The sequence below is a fragment of the Sinocyclocheilus rhinocerous genome, unplaced genomic scaffold (assembly GCF_001515625.1).
Source record: "Sinocyclocheilus rhinocerous isolate Xijiao unplaced genomic scaffold, SAMN03320098_v1.1 scaffold278, whole genome shotgun sequence".
Taxonomy (NCBI): domain Eukaryota; kingdom Metazoa; phylum Chordata; class Actinopteri; order Cypriniformes; family Cyprinidae; genus Sinocyclocheilus; species Sinocyclocheilus rhinocerous.
This window is the reverse complement of record NW_015664178.1, coordinates 311,816-321,138: the sequence shown is the minus strand read 5'-3', so window position 1 is coordinate 321,138 and position 9,323 is coordinate 311,816. Positions and strand designations below refer to the sequence as shown.

Here is a 9,323-nt window from a genome sequence, read left to right as displayed (position 1 = left end):
TATATATATATACAGTATATATATATATACATATATATATTAGAAAATAAAAATAAAATGTTATTATATATGCATATATTTTTATACAATACATTTTTAAATGAGAAATATCATTACAATAAATGACTTGAATTATAAGAATGGTTAAATGAGTACACACAATTCTATTATATTGTTATATTTTATATAAAATAAGTTTTTAATATTTTCAGAAATATTATCATTACAATAAATTAACTGAATTATTACTTGAGGAAAAATTTAATAAAAACTATAATAAAATTTAACATATACATATATATTTTTGTATATGATAATGTTATCTATCATCCATCATCCATCTAAGACTCTTCTGATAAGGGAAATACACACACATGCTGATGTTTATCATTAAAAACAGCAGTAAATTACATATTGAAATTCTTAAAGCTACAGTAGCAAACACAGCCTGTTGCGTGCTAAGGCTAAAAGAGAGTGAAAAAAATGTTCAAGTAAAACTACATAACTGATCTGGAGCAAGAATCCTTGCACTTGACTTTCATTAGTCAGTGAGTATAGGTTATAAGTTAATACTTTTCAATTATAAATGGGGAAAAAATAAAGCAGCAATGTGAAGAGAGGATTTTTGTGATGTTATCTGAGGGAGGTTTCTTCTCAGCTCTCGTCACCTTCTCCAGCGAGTCCGCGGCGGCCATGTTTTCTGTGTGTGTGGGGCCTGGGTTAAGTTGGAGCTGAGTGAGTCTGATTGGTGTGTGTGTGTGTGTGTGTGTGTATTAGAGCACTTCCCCTCAGGGACGCCGTGCCAGACTCCCATGTTGCCCCTGAACTAAAAGCAAACCCTATATTTCTGCAAACACATCCCAAACATGTCAGTTCTCATCAGCCACAGCACAATGCCTCCAACATATTTCCCTTTTCAGGAGAGAGGCTTTTCAAAGTGACTAATACTGAACTTTGGACCGTGCTAATGGAGTGTAGAGTGACGGCAGTTTTGAGAAGCAGTTAAAGGTGGATGTAGTTTTGCGAGGTGCTGCTTGTAAATTTAACAACGTTAAGTGACTCAACCTATGCTGTAAATAATAACTCACAGAGGCTGTCTTGGGCTCCAAGGCAACTTCATTAGAGAAGTTCATCTGCACATGAAAAGCCATGCTGTACTTCATATGTGCACCATATTAAAAATTATCTTCTTAATAAACTATGCAAAACAGATATATATATACACACACACACAAGATATAATGTGCAAAGCACGAGCCAGAAGAATCCCAAATAGCAGTAGAATATGAATAACATTGCATGCTTTATAATTTACACTCACATCCTCAACCTCAATCCATTAACTGACGCTCTGATTTACCACCACATTACCATTAATTAATGGCCGGAGATGTTTCATAATCAATAAGACAGCTGTCCCTCCTAATTAATTAATCAACATCTTTCAGTTTCCCACCAACCAATCAACAGTGGTTTATTGCTGGTATGAAGCGTGAAAAGGTCAAATGGGTCAAAACATGAGCGGATGTGTCATTTAATGGGACATTAAAAAATTCATGTAAAACACCATTTTCTTTCTGACCAGTCCAGTTTATTTTTTCCATTTAATATTTTCAACTTTTGGCCTAAAATTAAATTTCTGTAAACACAGAAGCTTAAAAACTATGTACCACAAGTAGGCTTTCTTCAACACAAATGACAAAATGTCTCCATCTATCTCAATTTAAAGCCACTGACACAACCACACACACACACACACACATATAGAGTGAGAAAACATGAAACCGATAATGCTTAAGTAAAGATAAGACTCTCTCAGCGGGAGATCTTTCTGAGAGATTAAAGGAACAAGAATTTGTTCTAAATGCTTTTACTTCAAGCTGCCGAGAGGCAATCGGGACCAGCAGAATTAATACTGCTCTTAACAGGAAAAACGCACTGTGTGAAATTACTAAATCCTTCCTTTCAAAGTGTCACGCTGACTGTATTTTGTTATCTAGGCATGCTCTCCTTTTATTTACGGAGATGTTGTAATCCACATGACCACAAATACACAAAAAGCCATTGTTTGTTTTTTTTAATGCCAGAGCTCAATGCGCTACATAGTTCCTGCTTTTCTGTTGTACACCAGTACAAAAGGAGTATATACACAGATGTGTAAATTCAATGGAAAGCCAATTTCCCAAATGTCTACACTGCTGTACTCACTAAAGCTTTATGCTAAAAGGCTCACTGAATTCTGGCACAAATCCGGGAGTATTCACTGACCTAAATAATTCTGAGCTAAAACGTAGTTTTCAGGGTTATGAGGTGAAGTTCTGCTGTATGGGGTGTAGAAACACTGATTCCAGTATATTAAGCTAAGACCTGAAGAACGTGTGATTGTTTTCTCCATCACCTCTGGTGGTCAGTGTGAGGTAAGAGGTGTAAAGTCCCCGTGGTGGTTTGGAACGAGGCCTGAAATGAAACAGCATGTGTGTGTATTATGATTTTGCACCCTCTCTGTGTTCGATGCCAAACCAAAAAAGCCCTTGGGAAGCCCAGCCTTTTGTGGAACCCAAATGGTCTAGTGTGTCAAAGCCAGCGCAATAGCAACAAGGCAGATTTCGACTACGCCTGCTAACCGCAAATGAAAGTACGTTACAGGATATGGAAATGCTGTGAAGGACAGATCCAGGAGAAACAATTTGCCCCAATGTGTAGAGCTGAAAAGCTCCAGATTAATTGGTCTATCTGAGATCATCAGAGCCTGAAAACATCCTCTAGCAAGGTGAGTCTACCATAATGAAATCTTAATTTAGTCAAACAAAATAAGTGAACATGATGGTTTATGCTGGTTTGGTGCTGGTATAGCCATGCTATTAATCAATGACACTCATTTTCTATTACTTTATAAAAAAAAACAATTTAAAAATGCAATTCATGACCTGAATGCACCTCCTTTATGATGATTTTCATGTCTCTAATATATGTATATATAAAAAAAAATTTAAAAGCATTGTTATATTAAATACATTAAAAACATTTCTTCACTTTTTATTAATATTTGAAAAACTGTTGACCACCAAATCCAAGTAATGAATTTTACATTTAGCAACAAAATGTCAACAAATTATTGATGGGAGAAGAAAATAATCGATGTAAAACAGAACATATTGAGATTGTACTTTTGCTCATGAGCAGAAGATGGAAAAGTGAAACATCTCTGAGAGATTTCAGATGGCTTCCTTATCAAATATTTACATTGGTGTGATTGGTGTCCCCTTGGCTGAAGAGAATCAATAGCTTTTATATACGATACCTTCAGACAAAAAGACAGAAAGAGCAGCACCATCAGGGGACAGAGAAAGCAAGCGAGAGAAAAATGAACAGCGGAGCGCTTGTATTTTTTTTTCGTCCTGCAAGGAGGAGGATGAGAGACATGTTTGGAGAGTGTGTTTAATGCCCTAGTCCATGGGGACGAATGGTTGCTATTAGAGTATTTCTCAATTTGTCTGCAGCCTCTGCTTCATATTGAATGAGGCAGATCAATAGACATCAACCCACCACAACAGAGACCCTTCTCCATCACATAGATTGGGGACGCTGTATTACTATTGTTAAAAGAAAAGAAAAAAGTAACAACTGGGAAAACTTGACCTAAACTGAAAAAAAACCCAAAAAAACATTTAAAGGCTAACTAAAATAAAATACATTTGGTAGCCCTAAAATACAAAAAAAATTAAAGCTAAAATAAAAACTAGGGTCTTAGAAAAGTAAAAAGTAAAACTAGCCATGAAAGTGGACAAAGTGAAAACTAATGAAACCCAAACATCTAAATATTATATATTGTAAGACAAATATATAAAATAAGAGAAAAGAATGACATTAAAATAATATAATTATAATAATCAAATTAAAGCTAAAATAAAAACTAGGGTCTTAGAAAAGTAAAAAGTAAAACTAGCCATGAAAGTGGACAAAGTGAAAACTAATGAAACCCAAACATCTAAATATTATATATTGTAAGACAAATATATAAAATAAGAGAAAAGAATGACATTAAAATAATAATTATAATAATCGTAAGGGACATTGGATTGGTGTACCATGTAAAAAAACATAATAAATTAATACAAAACAATATACTCCACAAATTTCTTTAACATTTTAGCTGTTGTTTTAACATCTCCTAGAAGATTAAATGTGAAGAAAATTTAAGCTTTTTTTATTAAATATATTTTAACAATCCATTTGCAATCAAGTCATATTTTACTATGAATTAAGGGGAAAAACATCTGAGACAAAGTTTACAGTAGGTTAAATCAAACAAATCAAATCACAATATAATACCATGGCAATGGCATCACCACAGTACTTTTTGTAAGGATAGACAACACGATTTTACACACACACACACACACACACAAAATGGAACTGAACATGACTTCCATGTCTAGTCAATCCAGTTAGGAGACTATGTACACCAGTCTTCAATGAAGAAGATGAAGGAAGTTTTTTTTTTCCAGACAGACCGACTTTCTTCCCCCCTGAGGGAGAGAGTAAGACAGTAAGAGTTACATCCCTGCTTCCAGCGCTTCAGGTGCCCTCTTCAATTTAACAGCATTGCGGACCTACTCGGAAAAGCAGAACAGCGTAGCAAAGGTAGGGTCAGTGGAACACCGACCACAGGGTTCCGTACCCACAGAAACTGAGCATTCTATTATGTAGGGAGAGGGGCTTATATAATAGTTTCCATGGCAACATAATTCCAAAACATTTCCTTCCTTGAGTGTGAAACAAGACTTAAATAGTAGGGGATTAAAGAGTGAAATTTTTTCCACACATAGCGAAGGATTTGTACAAACTAAAGCACAGAAAAGCACTTGGAAATATTAGCATCTCAAACACTTTCAACAAACTTTATATAGCCAACCTTCAGAGGCATGTTTTATCTGCTTGGCCTTCAAACAGACAAATACGGGCTCCTCAAGACTAGCTCACGTTATTATTTTGAAGTATAATCATAAGGCATTCTCTTTTATGCATACAACATGAAAACTGATGGCTGACCAAAAAGGCGCTAAAAGCGTTGGCGTTAGTGATCAGTGAAGCTAAGTTTTTACAACTAGACTTTGATGTTTGCTCACCTTGAAGTAGATGCTTGACTCACTGATGCTAAACAGCCAAAATGCATCAATTTCAAAGTGCCACTTTCCATATGACATGCTAATCGAGGCTAACAGTTAGCCTCAAGGGTATTTGAGAATATTTGTCTATGGATATCCATGTTTGCATTTCAGTTGGTAAGCAAATGACCTGCTGAGCCCTTTGACATACAAGACTAAACAAGGTTCTTCACATTAGCAGGAATGGAATGGAAGTGTTCTGGTGATTATAGCGCTGTATTGATTTAGCGTCCGGTTGCACAGCAGAGACTTTTTAAGTCTTTTCAGCCATTTTTACCCTGGCCATTAGGCAATGTAGCATTGATTTTTGGAGAAGGAAAAAATCCAACCCATCCAGGCTGATGACTGGAGAATGGTAGAGCCAGACTCTCCTCAAAGCTCACTCGCTAGAAACACAGGTAAAAGGTCATTTGCAATGTTCACACAGAACCAGCCTGTTCTGGGCCTAAACCACATCTTTAACCCCTTAAACAGGAAGATTATGAAGGGAGTTGATCCCAGAAGCAACTGAGGACATCAGACAGATTTTCAGAGGTCACTCTTTACCTTCTCCAATAACCATGGAAAAAATGGTTGCACAAATGGCTTAAAGTCACATAACACAACTTCTACCTGGCCTTCAAAATCCGAAATACCTGTCCAATTACCTCAGATGTGTCAAGAGAGGGTTTAAACATCTCCACTGACGGATTTCTTCTTTGTCTCAATCTGCTTTCAATCTCCCTGGAGTGCCCTCTCTTTCCAAAGGCTATTTCCTGCTTTCCATCCATCATGCACAACGTGACAGAGCCAATCTCCCAGGCTTTGCTGGTACACCTAGCTGGAACATCCTATCAACCTAGTGGCATATAACGTCCACTTGAGCCAGAGACAAAATGCCTCCTTAATCCCATGAAACAACTGATAGAAACAAGGTGGACAGCGGAGCTCTACAGTTTTCCTCAACCATTAATTCCACCCACAGCAGATTTTCCAACTCTGAGAAGAATCACACACACACACACACACGATAAAACCACTTTTGAATCATACGAGTGCAAAGCCTACGGACAAACGCACTTACGAAATAACTAGATTTGTACGAATATGAGTGGTACTTTTCTGTACAAGGCTTGCTGTGCATTTCTATAGCTATGTGTAGTTTCTAGGGTGTTTTGGTAGATTGCTCGGTGGCTGCTTAGATTTGACCCAAGTCAACTCTGCTCCATCTGGTGCCTAGATAGGGCTTCTTCAATGTGAGTCTATGGGATTTTTCCCCACTTGTTTTGTAGTCCAACAGCCAAAATTCTTAAGTTTAGTATTTGAAAAAAACTTGGGAAAAGTTCAGAAAAAATGTGATATAATAAATAAAAATAAATGTAATAAATAAAATATATAATGTAGTGCTTTCTAAGGAATTAACACAATTTTTTTTATCTTAGAAATGCATCAGTACTTGGGGAACAACATTTTCAGATATGGGTTGCTCTTACTCAAACTTACAGCATACTCAATACTTGAGTTTTCCTGCAGACTTTGTAATCAGTGGGGCTGAAATGAAAAGAAGGTGTGTTTGGAGACCAGCGGTCTTGCTGTTATTTCAGTGGGGTGAGCTACAGAGCGGGCGCAGGGGGAGCCTCTGACCGCAGCTCTTGGGTGGAGAGCTATAAAAAAGAGATTATCTATACATGTGAGAAAAGTAGCAATAAAAACGAATTCTTCTCCGCTTATCCGTGCCTTTTTTCTTGCTGTGCGTGCAAGCATACAGAGCTATAGCCTCACTATATCAATTTAAAATCACAGGAATATAAAATAAAACTACTTCAAGCTGAGTTTCCAAAGCAATGCATTATTTCTGAAAGTAGAACAGCCATTAAAATAGCTGCTGAAGTCTTTTTCTTACTACTGTTTTCTTTTAACATTCTGTGTCATGAAAAATCAAATAGATTTATTCATATTGATCTATTTAATAAGCCTTCCAGTGTCTAGAATTTTGCTTGAGAAGAGTCTTGTCCTCTCTAATCATACAGGTTGATAGCAAAATTCAGATTTACTTGGGAGATGTCTGTAATCACAAAATGTAGACCAGGTCTTTAAACCAGTCAGCACCAGACTCCAAGTCAGCGCTGGAAACTGGCTCCTCTTAAAAGACATTCTCTCGTTTTATTGATAGTGGCTCTATTTCATTACACATGTGCAAATGCTATTGGATATTTCATTCCTGTCTCTCCTGCGGCTCCGCCTGTTTTTTAAATGTGGAAATAACTTTTAATGACCAAGACATGATTGCGTTCTAACAGAGCAGCTCACAGTGAAGTTTTGTCCCTTAAAATTAAACTGAAAAATCCTTTTAACTCCAAAATCTGATTTATTTTTGGGTGAAAAGGAATGTTCCACAAGAGGGAAACAATGTAGCATGAAGTTTGTTAAAACCAGTTAATGCCATTTAATAGCTTGTGTGGTCTAAGGCAGAAAAATTGAATTAAAATAAAATAAAATAAAAATACATTTAAATTAAATTAAATTGAATTGAATTGAATACCCTTGCAAGGGGATATTTGATTAAAGATTACAAAGAGAGTTTTTAAAATTTGAATTAATGAGTCACTGACAATAAGACCAGGAAAATGCAATCAAGTAAATAGGGTCCATTCTGATTCATGTTGACTTTAAAAAAAAAGGAGTCTGAGCCAACCGGCAGACTGTTTCTCCTGGTCGTAAGGCCCTCTTGTCATCTGCAGCCCGCCGGATGAATTATTAAAATAGTTTGGAAAAAATAATACAAGATGACTGTTGGTTGCACATGTCGGTGCCTCCACGTGCCACCTTCCTTCTCAACACACACACACACACTGAAAAAATACATCTGAGTGCCATTAAGAGACAGAACAGGTGTAGAAACAAATCCCATTACAACGTCACTGTGAGGCAACATCAGCAAAGAACACATCCCAACACCGGTAAACACTGCAGTGAGAAGTGTAAACTGTCCATGCTGAACATAAACAGCAATGCCCATTTCCCCATTATGGGTTTTTTAATGGTTATTTTGACCAAACTTTGTGAAAATCGCAATCCTCTATTAGTGTCATAATGTGATTTGTGAATTTCTCTATAAAATTATAATATTAATATTTCAAAGGAATAATAGGCCTATTGTGACTTTTAAACTGCGGGTGATTAGGAGGAATGAGGAAGAAATATCGTCTAGTTTCCTTAACATTTTTCCTTTTCAATGAAGAAAAACCTGACTGTCAGTTTTACAGACTGTGAAATACAACTTCTACTAAACACATGCAAAAACATTCATAAATTCATCCTGTAGACAGAAAAGGAACATTCAACAATGTGCTAAACTCTCTAGATGAAATTTTATAGTTCTGTAAGCTGTCAATGTCCCTGTATAATTGATGGTGCTCTGAGTCTTTGATGCTTTGGCTGTGGAGACTCTCTATTCCTGCGCCTGCCTTTCCTACAGGGGTCCACACCCAAGACCCAGCAGCCAGACAAAAAAAAAAAAACACAGCCTACATCTGGTAGCCATCCTGACGTTCTCCAGCAGAGCCCACAACGGTCTCGGTTTACCTGCTTTCTGAGAAAGAAATGCACAAATTGTAAATCTCCACAGCCCTTAAACCTACGAATACACCAGCAAAGGAACCATCCTGAAATTAAATCTATGCGCCATGTAATTGTCAATAGCGATACCATTACTTGTTTTCCCATCAGCATTTGATTTGGGTATCATTTATATTTTATTCCGCCCAGATCTCATCACGCCAGCAATCTGAAAATCGAACATGTTCTACAGTTTCCTTAGAGACAACTGCACGCGAAAGAAAACAAGTATCATGAATCGTCTGTGTTATGACAGTTGGACCGTGAGCCTAAATTGCAGATTGGCACTTTGTCATCCACTGACAGGTTATTCCATGTTGTTTACTATCGGCTACTAAAGTATTATTGATCCGAACAGCAGCTGGAGGTACAGAAATGGGTAGATGACATGTGGTAGACAGTATGATAGAGGGCTGAGACGGCTAGACATTTTAGTCGGCAGCTGATTAACTAGATGCTAATAATAAAAACAGCACAATTTTTAAAAACATTGTAATTATGTAGTGACACAAAAACAAAAAAAATACATAAATAAATAAATAAATATATATATATATA

The 9,323-nt window shown here is 36.6% G+C and overlaps 1 protein-coding gene across 1 annotated transcript in view; it reads right to left on the bottom strand.

The window, feature by feature from the left end:
* ek1 (eph-like kinase 1) overlaps positions 1 to 9,323 on the bottom strand; it is a 71,331-nt gene that overhangs the window by 43,191 nt on the left and 18,817 nt on the right. The gene's annotated exons all lie outside the window — the stretch shown is intronic.